Source organism: Pholis gunnellus, assembly GCF_910591455.1.
Source record: "Pholis gunnellus genome assembly, chromosome: 8".
In the NCBI taxonomy this organism is placed as follows: Eukaryota; Metazoa; Chordata; class Actinopteri; order Perciformes; family Pholidae; genus Pholis; species Pholis gunnellus.
Genome location: NC_136534.1, coordinates 17,522,617 through 17,536,255, shown reverse-complemented (window position 1 = coordinate 17,536,255; position 13,639 = coordinate 17,522,617).

Sequence of the window (13,639 nt, the reverse complement as noted above, 5' to 3'; positions counted from 1 at the left end):
ATTACTACACCCAACCCACCCCCTGGTCGTTATGTTAACTGTGCCTCCTGTTGCCATGTCAACAACACCCCAACCACATGCTCCAATATTAGAGCCGGTATCTCCACTTCCTGCCTGCCCTTATTAGCAATCAGTCCAATTCCAGGAGTAAAGTTTGGACCTGAATAATACGTATAGGTCTACAGGGATCGAGATGCACTGGAAAAAGTGCAAAATGGCAAATCTGAGCTGGAGAGATTGTGGCGCAAGAGTTGCACACTCCTAAATGATAAATGAAACCCCAACAGAGATTTAATGAATAAATAAATAAGCCGATAGCAACAGAAAAACATGCTAGAAAAAAATGTGATGAAATGGTGGTGTCTCCGCAAAGAAGCATAAGCTAATCAATCAAAAGGGTGAAGGAGAATGGCGAGAAAGATGTCACACTGCTCAGAAATTAGTAAATGAATGTCAAGAAGAAAGATATATTCCAAAAATGTGTGCAGACCCATACAGCGAAAAACACAAAGACGCAATACCTGAATTTGTGGTGATTTTGGAGGGAAGGCTTGACTAAAGGACAGATTTTTTCTCTTGCTCCCCCCTTTCTTCTCCTTGTTTGGCTCACTTCAAAAGAACGGCTAAGGTGTCACACCTGTAGCTGGTTACCTCAACAACAAAAAAAGAGAAAGTCGGGGAGAAAAGATCAAGATAAGTAGTGCTGTGGCAAGTCGAAAAAGAATCAGCCAAAATTTTAAAAGAAGAAAAGACCTATTACAACTGAAAGCGAAAGCAACAAGCGTTTCAAGAGATTTAAGCTTTCGAGGAACCAAAGATAGAAGAGTGAAGTGGTATATATCCGTTAACCCACAGGCAGGATGAGGAGGAGGACGAAATAGAGAGGTGGTATTCTCTTTCCAAGATTGATTCTGTTTTTACTAAGAAGAGGACGAGAGATGTAGCAAGAGAAAGAGACAGAGGAAGTAGTAGAGAGAGACAGAGAGAGAGAGAGAGAGAGAGAGAGAGAGAGAGAGAGAGGGAAAGAGAGAGAGAGAGAGAGAGAGAGAGAGAGAGAGATTGGAACAGGCAGCGATTAATTTTGAAATCTGGGTTACTTCTCTCAGGAGAGGGTGAGGGAGGTACAGGAAGGAGGGCGGATGAGACAGAAGCTGCCATTTTGCCACCACCATTACAGTATGGACAAGCAAGCGCCAACTGTCTCTCACTTCCTCTAGTGCCAGACGGAGGGAGGAAAGGACGGGGAGAGAGAGAGAGTATCCAGTCTGGAAGAAAAGAGAAGAGAGCTTCAGAGGGGGGAGAGTAAATTAAAAGGCTAGTTAAGCACAGCTGAAACAGGGAGTAAATGGTTAAAAGTTTGCAGCAGATCCAGATGAATGAAGGATCAACAGGACTGCAAGATAAACAACCCTGCTAATCTTTTCTGTTACAGCGCAGTTATAAGTATATTCACTAAATCTGAAATTTGTTCTGAGATCAAAAGTGAGATCAGAGTGTTGACGTGATAACACTGCTCCACTGTGCACTGAAACCAGGTCAGCTAAGCCTGATGGGAAGAGTAGTTTCCAAGAGGGAAGACCTGTTTGTCCATTGATTGCTCTCACATTGTCAAGGACACACACGCATACACAAAGACACACAGAAACTTGTTTTGTATCGACATTTGTGTTGTATTACCAGCAGCTGGTTAGCTTAGCTTAGCATAAAGACTGGAAGCAGGGGGAAACAGCCTGGCACTGTCTGAATGTCAAACAACGCCAACCAGCACCTCTAAAGCTCACAGATCAACATGTGATACGCTATTTGTTTAATCCTTACAGAAATCAAGTGTACAAACAACAGTTTGCTGTTTTTTTCTTTTAGGGGGGGGGGGGGATTGTGTGCCAGACTTAATCTTGGCCAGGACCAGTTGCCAGGCAACCACCAGAGACCTGGACTACTACAACGTGCTAATTAGTGAGTTTTAGGAGTGCTAGTAGGTAGATTCTTTTATTTTCTTTACCTTTGCACGGAGCCTGGATAGCTATTCGGAACATTTATGCTAAGCTAACCAGCTACTGGCTCCAGCTTCATATTTACCGTACAGACACGAGGATGTTATCAATCTTCTCATCTAACTCTCAGCGAGAAAGCGACTAAGTGTATTTCCCAAAATGTCAAACTATCCCTTTAACCCTAAAACTCAATGACTTCCCTTTGGGTAGTCGAGTCCCTATAACGTCTGTCTGAACAGATTTCTGTCCCTGCAATGTAATACACACACACACAATTAATCACACTCCATGTGTGCACGTGATCTATGGACAATCTTGGGAGAAGAGAGCAGCAGGCGGGAGCAGGGAAGCAGGCAGGCAGGGGACGAAGGGGTGGATTGTAGTGGGACGGAGAGACTGAGAGAGGGAGCGAAGGGTTGAAGGTCTAATTAATGGAAATGTAGGTTATTAGTCTCCTGATGAGGACACTGGCAGAGAATTAATTAACAATTATAATTAGCAAGATTGTTAGAGAGCAAAATGGTGTCAGCCAGCAAGATAAGAGTGAGCTAGCGTGCAAAAGTCTGTGGGTGTTGGACGCTGTCATTATTACTGTATGTGTTGAAAAAAACCAACCTGTGTGAACATGCCCTATCAGACAATGAAATATGTCATTTCAGCATTAGTCATGCTGAACTGATTGGAAATGATAGGGGGCTTTCCTTCACACAGACCTTCCTCTATGGAACCGCCATTTATGTCTTCATTTTCAGGCCCATAAGACTCCCCCCTCTCTTCATCATTCTTATCTTAGATGAGTCATGTTCTTGTTCTGTTGTCACAAATAAATGAGGAAGATGTCCTCACATAGTGCGAGAGAGAAAAGGGGGCACAGAAATATGAGCTTGTCGACCGTGCACTCCTCAGTAATCAGTGCATTGAAAAACAAAGCACATAAACGGCTCACAATGTCCCCCCCTCCATGCGGTGTGATGAGTAAGCACTTGTGAATCTTAAGTGTGTATCAGTGTGCGTTTGCATGCCTATCGGAGCATGCTTTACAGTGTTTGATCCTGGGCCATAAAAGCGAGCTGGCGTGCGATATACGTTAAGGCTGTAAACTAAAAAGACGTACACACAGCGGCAGAATGAAAAAACACAGATTTGGCCTGCATGATTAAGAGCAGAAAGAAAATGATACAGAACACGGATAGAAGGGAAGATAAAATTAAATATATGAGATGACAACAGAAAAAGGGAAGAATGAGTATAGATCAATGAAGAATGACAGAAGAATCTGTCTCTCCACCTTTACAATAATCACTATTATATGACAGGACTGGAAGCTGTTGCTACCATTTCTGATAATGAACACTTTCCTTATCAGCCCCCCTGTCTTATTCTTGTTTAGACTACAGATGGCCATCTTATTATTTCTGACCATGGCTTAATGAAACAGAAAATCCTCCTTCGATGGAATCTTTTTTGGGGGAGCATTTAGCACTTCACCAATTACACGCATCCATTATCGTCTAACGAACGCTCACTCGCATCAAGCACCGGCTTCAACCTGGCTGGCTCGCCGGCTTTCTTTCTCCTCCAATGAAATTAAGGTAAATTGACTTGCCTAACTGTTGTTTGTGGAATCAGGCGAGAAGTGGTGTCTGAGGTAATCATATCTGCCTGTTAAAATTGTCTCTTCCGAACCAATTGGCTCTGTTTGCTTGTATTGGTTTTCTGTTGGGGTGAGCTTCTATTTGCTTTTTTTAATGAAGAGTGGTCTGCTGTGTTTCTGGAAGAGAGCAACAAACCTCCACGCCAGTCAGATGAGACTTTTGGCAGGCGACAAGGGCTTTCAACATGGCCTACAAACTCTCAGTACTGAAGCAAATAAGCCTGCTCTCCATATTTACTTTACTGCTGAACAACAAATACTGCAAAATTAGAAAAACCTACAGACGAATGAGGGATAATTGTGGACATCAAATCAAATCTATCGGATTATGTCACGTGTTTTGGTTTGTGGATTGCTCAGGAGGAACATCCAAACATTTACGAGAGTGGTATGAAGGCTGAGAATCTATTTATACATTACACCAGTTTAATGTCAGGTATAATGTTTATGCCTCATCAGTTAATAACCTACTGCAAACTTTCCCATTTTCTTTAGTGCCACTCTGTTTTAGTATGTTGCTCTGGCATACTGCCTGCCTTTCATCATGGTTTTAAACCATGTAAAGTCTGCTGTTTGATGAATAGCCTGGCACATTGTGTAAAAGGATCTTATTCAGAAATGTTGTTGGTCTGTTATGAGGGGAACATTTCAACCTGTAATAACTGACCAAACGTGGCACGTGCACAAAGTACAAGTCATCTGTAGTTGTTCACGTTTCTGTAGTTGTTCACGTTGTATAACAAAAATGGTACAGGGGGTATTGCCTAATTTCATTTAGTTGCCTATTTAGACATCCAACAGTAACAGATGAACATGAACATTATCATTAATGTAGCGTTGTGTTTCTGACAACATGATGAATTTAAGTCCAATATTGACTTCCCTTTTATCTCTGTTTTTGTCTCCACTAACTCCTGAGGCAAATATCTTGCTCTATAATTGCTAAATGTTCCACTATGCTTACCAGCTAGTTGCTAAATGTTTTGGTGTGTTGTTGATGCTGAACAAGTAGCGTACAGAGAGTCTTTTCCACAGAAAACAGCTGCCAGCTGCAACAGAAAACAAGGTTTTTAGAGCGTTGAGGGTGAAACAACAGTTAAGTTGCAGGCCATAAAACTCAAAGAGGCTGAAAGGCTCTGAAACGCTCCATAGAGCTGAAGGGAACTGCAGTCAGGTATTAATTCTCTGGGTTCAAGTTCACGTGATCCGTTTCTAAAATAAAAAATATTGATTACGATATTAATATTTCATGGTTTTGTATATTTTCTTTTCTCTATTTACATAACAGAGTTGGGTTTTATTTGTCCACTATGTTTTCTTTACCTAGAGAAATTAATGATTTGTGCTTGGCCGATCCTGTCTCTACCAAGGTCGAGGCTTTGAGAATGAGTTTGGGACCGTGGCCAAGCCGATAGATCATCAACTAACATGAGGAAAGCGGGCATGTGAGCTGCAAAGTATTGCTATTCACAGTATGTGTAAAATACTAACAAGAACTCAAAGCCTCAACTGTAGGCTGCAAAACCTTTCTTACTTCTGCAGGGAGGAAGAGAAGGTTGTGAACAAAATGTTCTCGGGGGGAAGGATGAAAGCAGGAGGGCAGGAGATTCAGGGTAAGAGGGGCGATTGGATAATGATGCGAGCGGAGAACAAGGTAAAGTCTGAGGATATCTTAATATTCATCCCAGTTTTCTAGGATGAATTCCCTTTGGGTAGGTGGCATTACACACACACACACACACACACACACACACACACACACACAGGCAAACAAGGATGTAATATGAATAATTATGCTTCAAACATATTGGCCGCAGCATGCAGCATACGCTCTATCTTAAGGACTGCTCGCAAACAAAGCTATTAATTCTTTCCACTTAACATTCTGACAATAGTTGAATATTACATATACATATATATGCATTTACATAAAAAATGGTATTTAAATTACTGTACAAACATACTCTGTGTTTATTACCATTACAACTAATCAATCAGCCACAGATTGTTACAACTGCTCCTCTAACTGCCTGCTATGAATGAAAAAAAAAGCATGCTAACATGCAAACAGACACACATGCGACAGAAACAAAAGACACGTTTGTGCACTTATTCTCACATAAACACACAGACAAGACAAACAGTGTGGTATAAGCTGTGGGTCCAGTTAGCTAATTTGTTCCTCGTCATGGTCCAGTGTGGCTCATGTGAAACTGGCGGAAGAGAGAGATTGGCTGTGAAGCTGGGGGAAAAATACATGAGATGAAAGGGTGCATGTTTTTTTATTATTTTTTTTTCAACTTCAGAGATCAAGCCGATGGGTTGTAGAACCCTGCGGCGCTGCACGCATGATGAAAGGGAAACAGCGCTCCCCTTCCACATGTACTGTACGTGTGTGAGTACAGTGTGTGCAGATATACATTGATGTCGATTTAGGAATTCAATACTAAAAACTCACATGTAACATATGTAAGAAAGACGACAGATTCAGCAAACGCGTAGTGAAAGAAACAATAGAGAATGATCAATAAAATGCAGTTGAAAGGGAAGGACAGACTGATTTAAAGAGATAACCAGAGATAGAATAGAGCGGAGAATAAATGAAATGACAGAACCAGTCAGGGGAATCAGAATTGAAAGAAAATCAAAACAGAGAGACGAAGAGGAACTTGTTATTGGCAGAATACTGAGAGAGATGGAGGATGAGAGGTGCAGGAGCGCAAGGGCCACTGCACTGCATAGCGAGAGACGGCGCCGGTGTTGCTGGAGAGAGAGAGACAGAATGAGAAACAAAAGCAGGAAGAGAGTGAGAGAAATTGTTAAGCCCTGCACCACAGACATGCGTTACAAATCCCCAGGGACCCGGTGGAAGATCAGTACGGGATCAATCTGCTGCACCAGGACGCAGCACAGTCCTTCCATTAATTTCCCACACGCAGTTCATAAGTCACTGTACTGTGTGTGTGTGTGTGTGTGTGTGTGTGTGTGACCATGAAGAAGTGACTGAGGACGAGGTGCTGTAGGAGGGAGGAGAAGGGAGATGAAAGGGGAAAGAATGGAGCAGGTGGGGAGTTGAACAGAGATAGATAGCTGTGTTGGCCGCAGTTATTTATCAACTGACCAATCTAGATCATGCATATTTTACAACGTCAACATAAAAGCAGAGCTGAGCAGCATTCACTAAATATAATGTATATTTAATCAAATAGAAATTGTATTCCTGTATTTTATTTGCATAAAAAAGCTCAAAAGCAAATCAATCACTGCTGGCATCTAACTGTGCCCGGCTCGAAGATACATGACAGAACACAATGTGAGTGATACAAATCCCACATGGCAGATCAAGGATCAGTTTATCCCCTCTACTCTCCCATCATAGCCATTAGAGAGAAAAGCATAACACTGACCTCAGATCAGTGTTTGGGGAGACCATGATCCAACTGCCTGTAACTCAATCTTATTAGAGCGTTAAGTAATTACTGCATGTACACACAGAGGCCTCACAATGCAATTAGCCATTAGCCCATCACACTGACAAAGCATGGCTAATTAGAAGATCGCAGGCGCACAGGAAGCAGAACAAAACATATTTAATATCCCCATCAACACTCTTGCACAATATCATGTGTCAGGTACTGTTTAGATGTTTTGTCATGCTAGGTCGCGCAGTGTAAAAAACCAAGTCGTATTTGTGAATACATTTCAAAATAGCTTTGAGAACCAGATAAGAGATTTTCAAGGACGATGAAACTATTTCAAATTCAGTATCACTTATCTTTCTGTGTTTTCCCCTCTATTTGACCCCAAAACAACCACAACAAAACAAAAAAATAAAGCCTAAAGGCTATCAATGCAAATATCATTCAACACAGGTCTATAGATGTCTTCGGGAGAAGCTGCATTAGGGTCAGGTCTGTTTAAAATTCTGTTCTGATCAGCAGAAACCTCTGTTTGTTGTAGAAGAAACAGAGCTGGTCAGGTGGCTCTGACTCGGCCGCTGTTGACTGACGTTGAGAGTTGAGGCAGAGTGTTAGGTATGTTGCTCTCTTTGAGGGTGAAAGAAGTGGATTATGTTAGGTCAGCTCCGGCCAGATCAAAGCAAAAGTCTGACAAGAACCGAGAAACTTCTGAGAAATATATGCAAGCAGGCATGCGCACGCACACACACACACACACACACACACACACACACACACACACACACAAATGCTGCACACACACACACACTTTGGCAGAGGACTGCCTGTCAGAATGCCAAAGAAACTACTCTTTGAGCTCTCCATAAATTTACTTTGAAGGAGTTCTGACTGGCTAATAGCTTGTATGGAAAATACTGTCACAAGAGAAAACACACACACACACACACACACACACGCACACACACACACACACACACGCCCGCATGCCACAATCTTAAAGCCCCTTATTTATAATCACAATCGTGACAAAAGAATTGGAAGGAAACACAGCACCACTGGCATTAATTAAAGAGAATCATATTTTATGAAGCAATTCTCAGGAAGTAAGTGCAGCACTGACCCTCCAGCCCCACCCCAGACAGACAATGTCAAATAAACTAACACATTTAAATTAGGGCATAGACCAGACCAGTCTGGGCTAGGAGCAACATCACCCTACTAGCAACCCGCCTTAGCAACCCGTAAGTAGGCCCATAGTGTTGGCGAGGTTACTAGAGCAGAACTGGGCCTTGTACAATGCTGAAAACACACACACTGGTTTCTGTGGGTATATGTGCCCTGTCACTGTGGTAAGGTAAGCTTTTCATGGTGCAACATGCAGACCCTAGACCTGGTGAGTACAACGTGTGGCACTCCTGTGTTTCCGTGATATAATTCATGGCCGATTCAGCCAATGAAGACCCTGTTTGAATTCTGGAGCACCACACGTATTGCTTCCCAGGTAACGGGCCAATAGAGGGAGGGGATGAGCTTGAGGCTGCACCAGGATCTCTTACAAACTCAGAAACTAGACTGGCCTGGAGCACACTGCACTAGGCTGGACTGGACTGTTCAATACATACAATTTGACCAATGTGACAAATCAAAGCAGATAAGGACAACAAGGTAAATCAAAAGAGGAGCAAGTCAGCAAAGTAAAACAAATTGAACCTGACTACTCTAAACAGGAATTGATGGATCAGAACAGGCAGGACAGTGCGAAGCAGAGTGCAAGACTATATCGCAAACTGAAGAAACAGACAGCTCAAAACAGGCAGAACAGTGAATGTACTTAACTTCCTCCGCTAACCAAATCTGTGAACCAAATTTTACACAAAAGACTACGTTTTCAAGAAATTAGAGTAGTTTCAGTGTGTGTGGCCCGGCGAGCATTGTGTTGTGAAGCCACACGTGTGCCTGTGTGGGATGATCGGACTACTTGAGGAGGTGCTTTAGATTGCAGCTTAGTGAGGGCTAGAGGAAGATGAGGATCATTGGCTGAGTGATGTACGCATTGTGTGTTAAATATGCATGCACAGCAAAGTGTGAGTGGATGAGTTTTTCAGAAATAGCAGGAGGGGGAAAAAACAGAGGGAGAGTGAAGGAGAGTATTACAGAATCATGCTGCAGTGGGCTTTTTCAAATGATTAGTGCTCATGCAATACAAATACGGTAAATGTACCCTCTCAACATAAAACACACATTCAATACTAGAAATACACGAGCAAAGACACAGCTGTGTCCCCCGACTGGTTTGAGGCTATCAGTGATATGGAGCTTTTGGGATTACATGCGGGGCATCACAAACTGATGATTTACAGATTAGGTGATCAACATGATATGAACACTTTATCATAGCCACCTCAAGCCAAACCAGTCCAGTCTAGATCAGCATAGACAGCAGACACTTCACCACCATGCTGCCCCTCAGCACTCTTCCAACGTGAGCTTTTGAATGTTTCCCCATACACTGGTTAAGGTCGGGACTGAGCAGAGAGGAGCATAGCAGATTTTGACCAGTGCTTTGGAGAAAGTGAAGGACATTATGCTATATTACCCAGCAGGCACCAGGTGGTGGCGGTGCGGAGGACACCATGGCAACGCCATGAAAATGCCATGGCAACACCATAGCAACTGTGGCCTCATTTGCTCGCTGGTGGTGTGGTACAGCCCAGACTTGCTACAGTGGCATGGTCGTCAGATACACACTTCAGTCACATAAGTAATAGTAACATTGTTCATTAATTATTTCATCAATCAATTAATTGATCATCATCATCAACAATCAGTCAAAAGGAGCAAGAACACAGTATCTACTGGTCTCTGTTTTTTGCTAAGTGAGAGACAGACGGAGGAATGAGCGGATTCAAAAAGAAAGTGATCAAAGGAAAACAGCAAAAAGGTCAATGGGCGGGTTAATTAACAAAGTGGTGTGATCACCATATGATAGAACTTTAAAAGAGGAGAGGTGGAGAATGCTTGTTAATGAAAACCAGAACGAGCTACAGAAAGCAAAAGAGACAGCAGACTGTGTGAGAGAAACATACCGATGTGTAAAAGCAGCGAGTGTGAAAAAGTAATGTTAGGTAGTACGAGAGGAGTGACAGACTGATAGCTATAGTAGATACAGATGAATAGAGAGTTTAGACTTTTACTTGTCTTTTTTGTCACAGGCACTAATGTCTTCACAGTCATATAGGAGGAATCGAAATTCAAAAATGATTTCAGTGTCTAGAATCGCTACAAAGCTAAAACATTTAAAACTATTTCATCTAACACTTCCTCCAAATATACCAAACTTAACTAATATATATATATACCTGTATGTATATATATGTATATATTTATTTGTACATATATATTTCTTTATAGATAAATGATATAATTCAAATGATAATTGAATACAATAAAATATCTCAGTTAAATCACAGTATAACATGGTACATTCTCAAAAACATAGTATATTTTAATATATTCTTTTTTCTTAGCATAAAATAAAATAAATAAAACAAAAATAAGCCAGAGGGTTTTTAAGAGTCACTTCTGTTCATGCAGTCACAGACTTAAGTATTAGCGCCTCAATAGAAATCAATAATGCTCAATGACATACCAGGTTAAGCCCTGTTGATTGGTTAAAAATAACTGTGTTCAAGTACACAGGAAGCAGTCAAACTGTTGCGGTGGTTTCCACTGTTGGGGTGCAGAGTAGAGCGAGCTTACTACCGAACTGAAAGGTGGCTGCCCTGGGTCCTAAGCATTTGCTACAATTGAACTACACAACCCTCCCACCACAAATCTCTTTGATTTCATTCAGCTAAACATGCAATGACTCTGGGGCTTTCCAAAGGATGGGAAACGGCAAAAGCATTTCTCTAAAAACAAAGTTTTTAGATGTTGTTTTTCAAAAATATTGCCCCACGCAGACTTAGAAAAAAAGCAATCCATGTGCAGATAAAAGGTACAGTCTGCCCTCATTGAAAGGCAAAGGAGAAAAAGGGGAATTGAGAAGGTCAACTAACCCTTCGATCTGTGACGACATGCACAAACACAACGCACAGTCCCTCACATAGCAGGTCAACACCCCAACCCCCAACCCCCCTCCTTCTAGCCATTATCAACAGCATCCAAAAAGCTACAAAGTCTAAAAGTAGGTGTTTTTTTGCTACATCATGTCAAAGCTACATTCAACTACAATAGAAGAAGAGCTTGGCTGTGGCTGGTCTTAGTGTGAGAAATGAGGTGGATATGTTGAAAATGGAGTGTATGCATTGCAATGTTGGCAACATTGGCACAGTTTACACAGTAGATGGCTTTTGGCACAGCTCACAGAAGGTCCAATGCTACAGTTCACTACTCTCCCTTGAACACATAGCATTTTGTATTCATATTGGTCAGCCAGAGCCAGGTGCTGTGGACTTTAACTCATTTATTACAATCACATCTGACCAAATTAGATTAAACCAATCCCCCGAAAAGGAAAATCAGTGAAGATGTGAAACATCTGACTCTTGCTGAAACAAATGATCTAGAGGAAAAACAATTACAATGTCTCAGATGCAAACAGATGTGCCATTGCATCGCTGTCACATTGAAGGTGGGAATATTGCTCAAAGTCAAACAGTCATCTGATGATCTTGATTACAGGACATATTACTGACTGCATTCAGTCAAGTCTCAGCTATTGTATATGCACCTCAAATCAGAACTTTAAACATTCACAGTATATCGTTCAGTCTTATTTGCCGAAAGGAAATAGTCAAAGCACAAGATCATTACCTCACTCATCTGTGGTACTTTGTTATTTGAACCTTAGTAACAGTGAATTTTATTGTCCATAATAGCAACATGAGTTAACATCAAGTGAATAGTTTTCCACACATCAGCAAATTATACTACCTGTAAATTGTGCGGTTACAACTGTGGCACGGATGTCTGAAAAATACAATGAATGTTGTGCTTCATATAATCCATCATCTACAAACTCTGCCAAGGTACAATATAGAAGTGAAATACAGTAATATCCTAAGAGAGCGTTTACAATGCACTGCACTTGGTTTCAATAATTCCTCTGAATAAATCCTGACTGGCCACTTTTATAAAAATAATAAAGTTCATAGCTGCACACCCTTTGCTCTGTATCATGTAGCTACAGTTATGAAACTTACCACAAGCCTCTTGTACAATTTTCTCCAAAGCGTACTTGAATATTATGCAGCCATCTAGTGCCAATTACAGATATTGCACCATTCATCCCCTTGATCCACTAACATGATGGTGAATTATGCGTTGTTCACATGTGGAAAGAAAAGACGGTTCTTTATCTATGAAAACAAATTACTTGGAAATCAATCTAGCTTTAAAGCTGTTGAGTGGAAATTTGGCACTGCTATTGGATCATTCCCACTTCCAACACTAGCCACATCCAGCCTCCTCTTTATTAAAACACTAACACAGTGAGAGAAATATATTGATAGAATAAAAAAGAGGGCATGGGGAGAAAAGTCTGAGTAAGAAAGAAAAGAAGAGACAGACAAAAAAAAAATCTGCTACATGTCTTTTTTTGTTGTTATTGTTATTTCTCTTTTTAAAGTTCAGTTTGTTGTTCAAATACTTTGATACTCAACTGTGTTCGAGCTCTGGCTGGAACAGAGGTGACATGACAAGCTCCAACAGGGAGAAGGAGAAGGAGGTTCCTGTTCAATCTGATTGGTTAAAAGGGTTTCTAGTAAAACATGACATCACGTAGATGGTCCTGGGGTAGAGCTAGATGGGTCTGATGGTGTCAAAGGAGGTCAAAGGGCTAATAATTAGCACTGTCCTCACTGCCCAGTGAAAGGTGATCAGGCAGACAGAGTGCATGAGAGAGCTGACTGCATTGCTTTTCATATCAACTGATTTACAAAAGGGAAGAAGAGGGGGCAGTCTCTCCAAGACCAAGAAGCAGTCCACCAATCCAGTTCAAAAGCCAACAGCCAATGAGGACAGGCAGCCAGAGTCTATTGACTAAACACTGGCATCTTTTGGGAGAGGGTGGGTCTCTCCACATCCCACCGAGGTGTGTTCTCAAAGCCAGAGGGAGGGAGACGTTTTGAGCACATAGCTGTGTGTGTGTGTACGTGGGTGTGTTCGTGCATGTGTGTGTTTGTGTGTACAAATATGACATCATTACTCACAAGCTGGAGACTACTCTTATCCATAGTTGTGACTCGGGGAGGGGAGGAGAACCGAAGATGACATCACAAAGCTCAATTCTGAGCGGAGAAAAAGTTCAGGAGCTGCCGCCCCCAGTGATGCAGTATCGCCTTCACTTTCGTCATCATGGGAACCATCCAAACGGATGTAGCTCACCCTGGTGTGGCGTCTCACTGTCGCCCTCACGAGAACGCTTACAATGGAGCGGGTGGCGGTGGAGTTGCTCTCACACAGAGTACTGCTAGCAGTAGAACTACTGTCCATACTAGTTCCCGCAGTAATGGTCGCTAATTGATTACCTATGTTTACCAAGGCAGCAATATCTCTGGTGTCATTCCTGG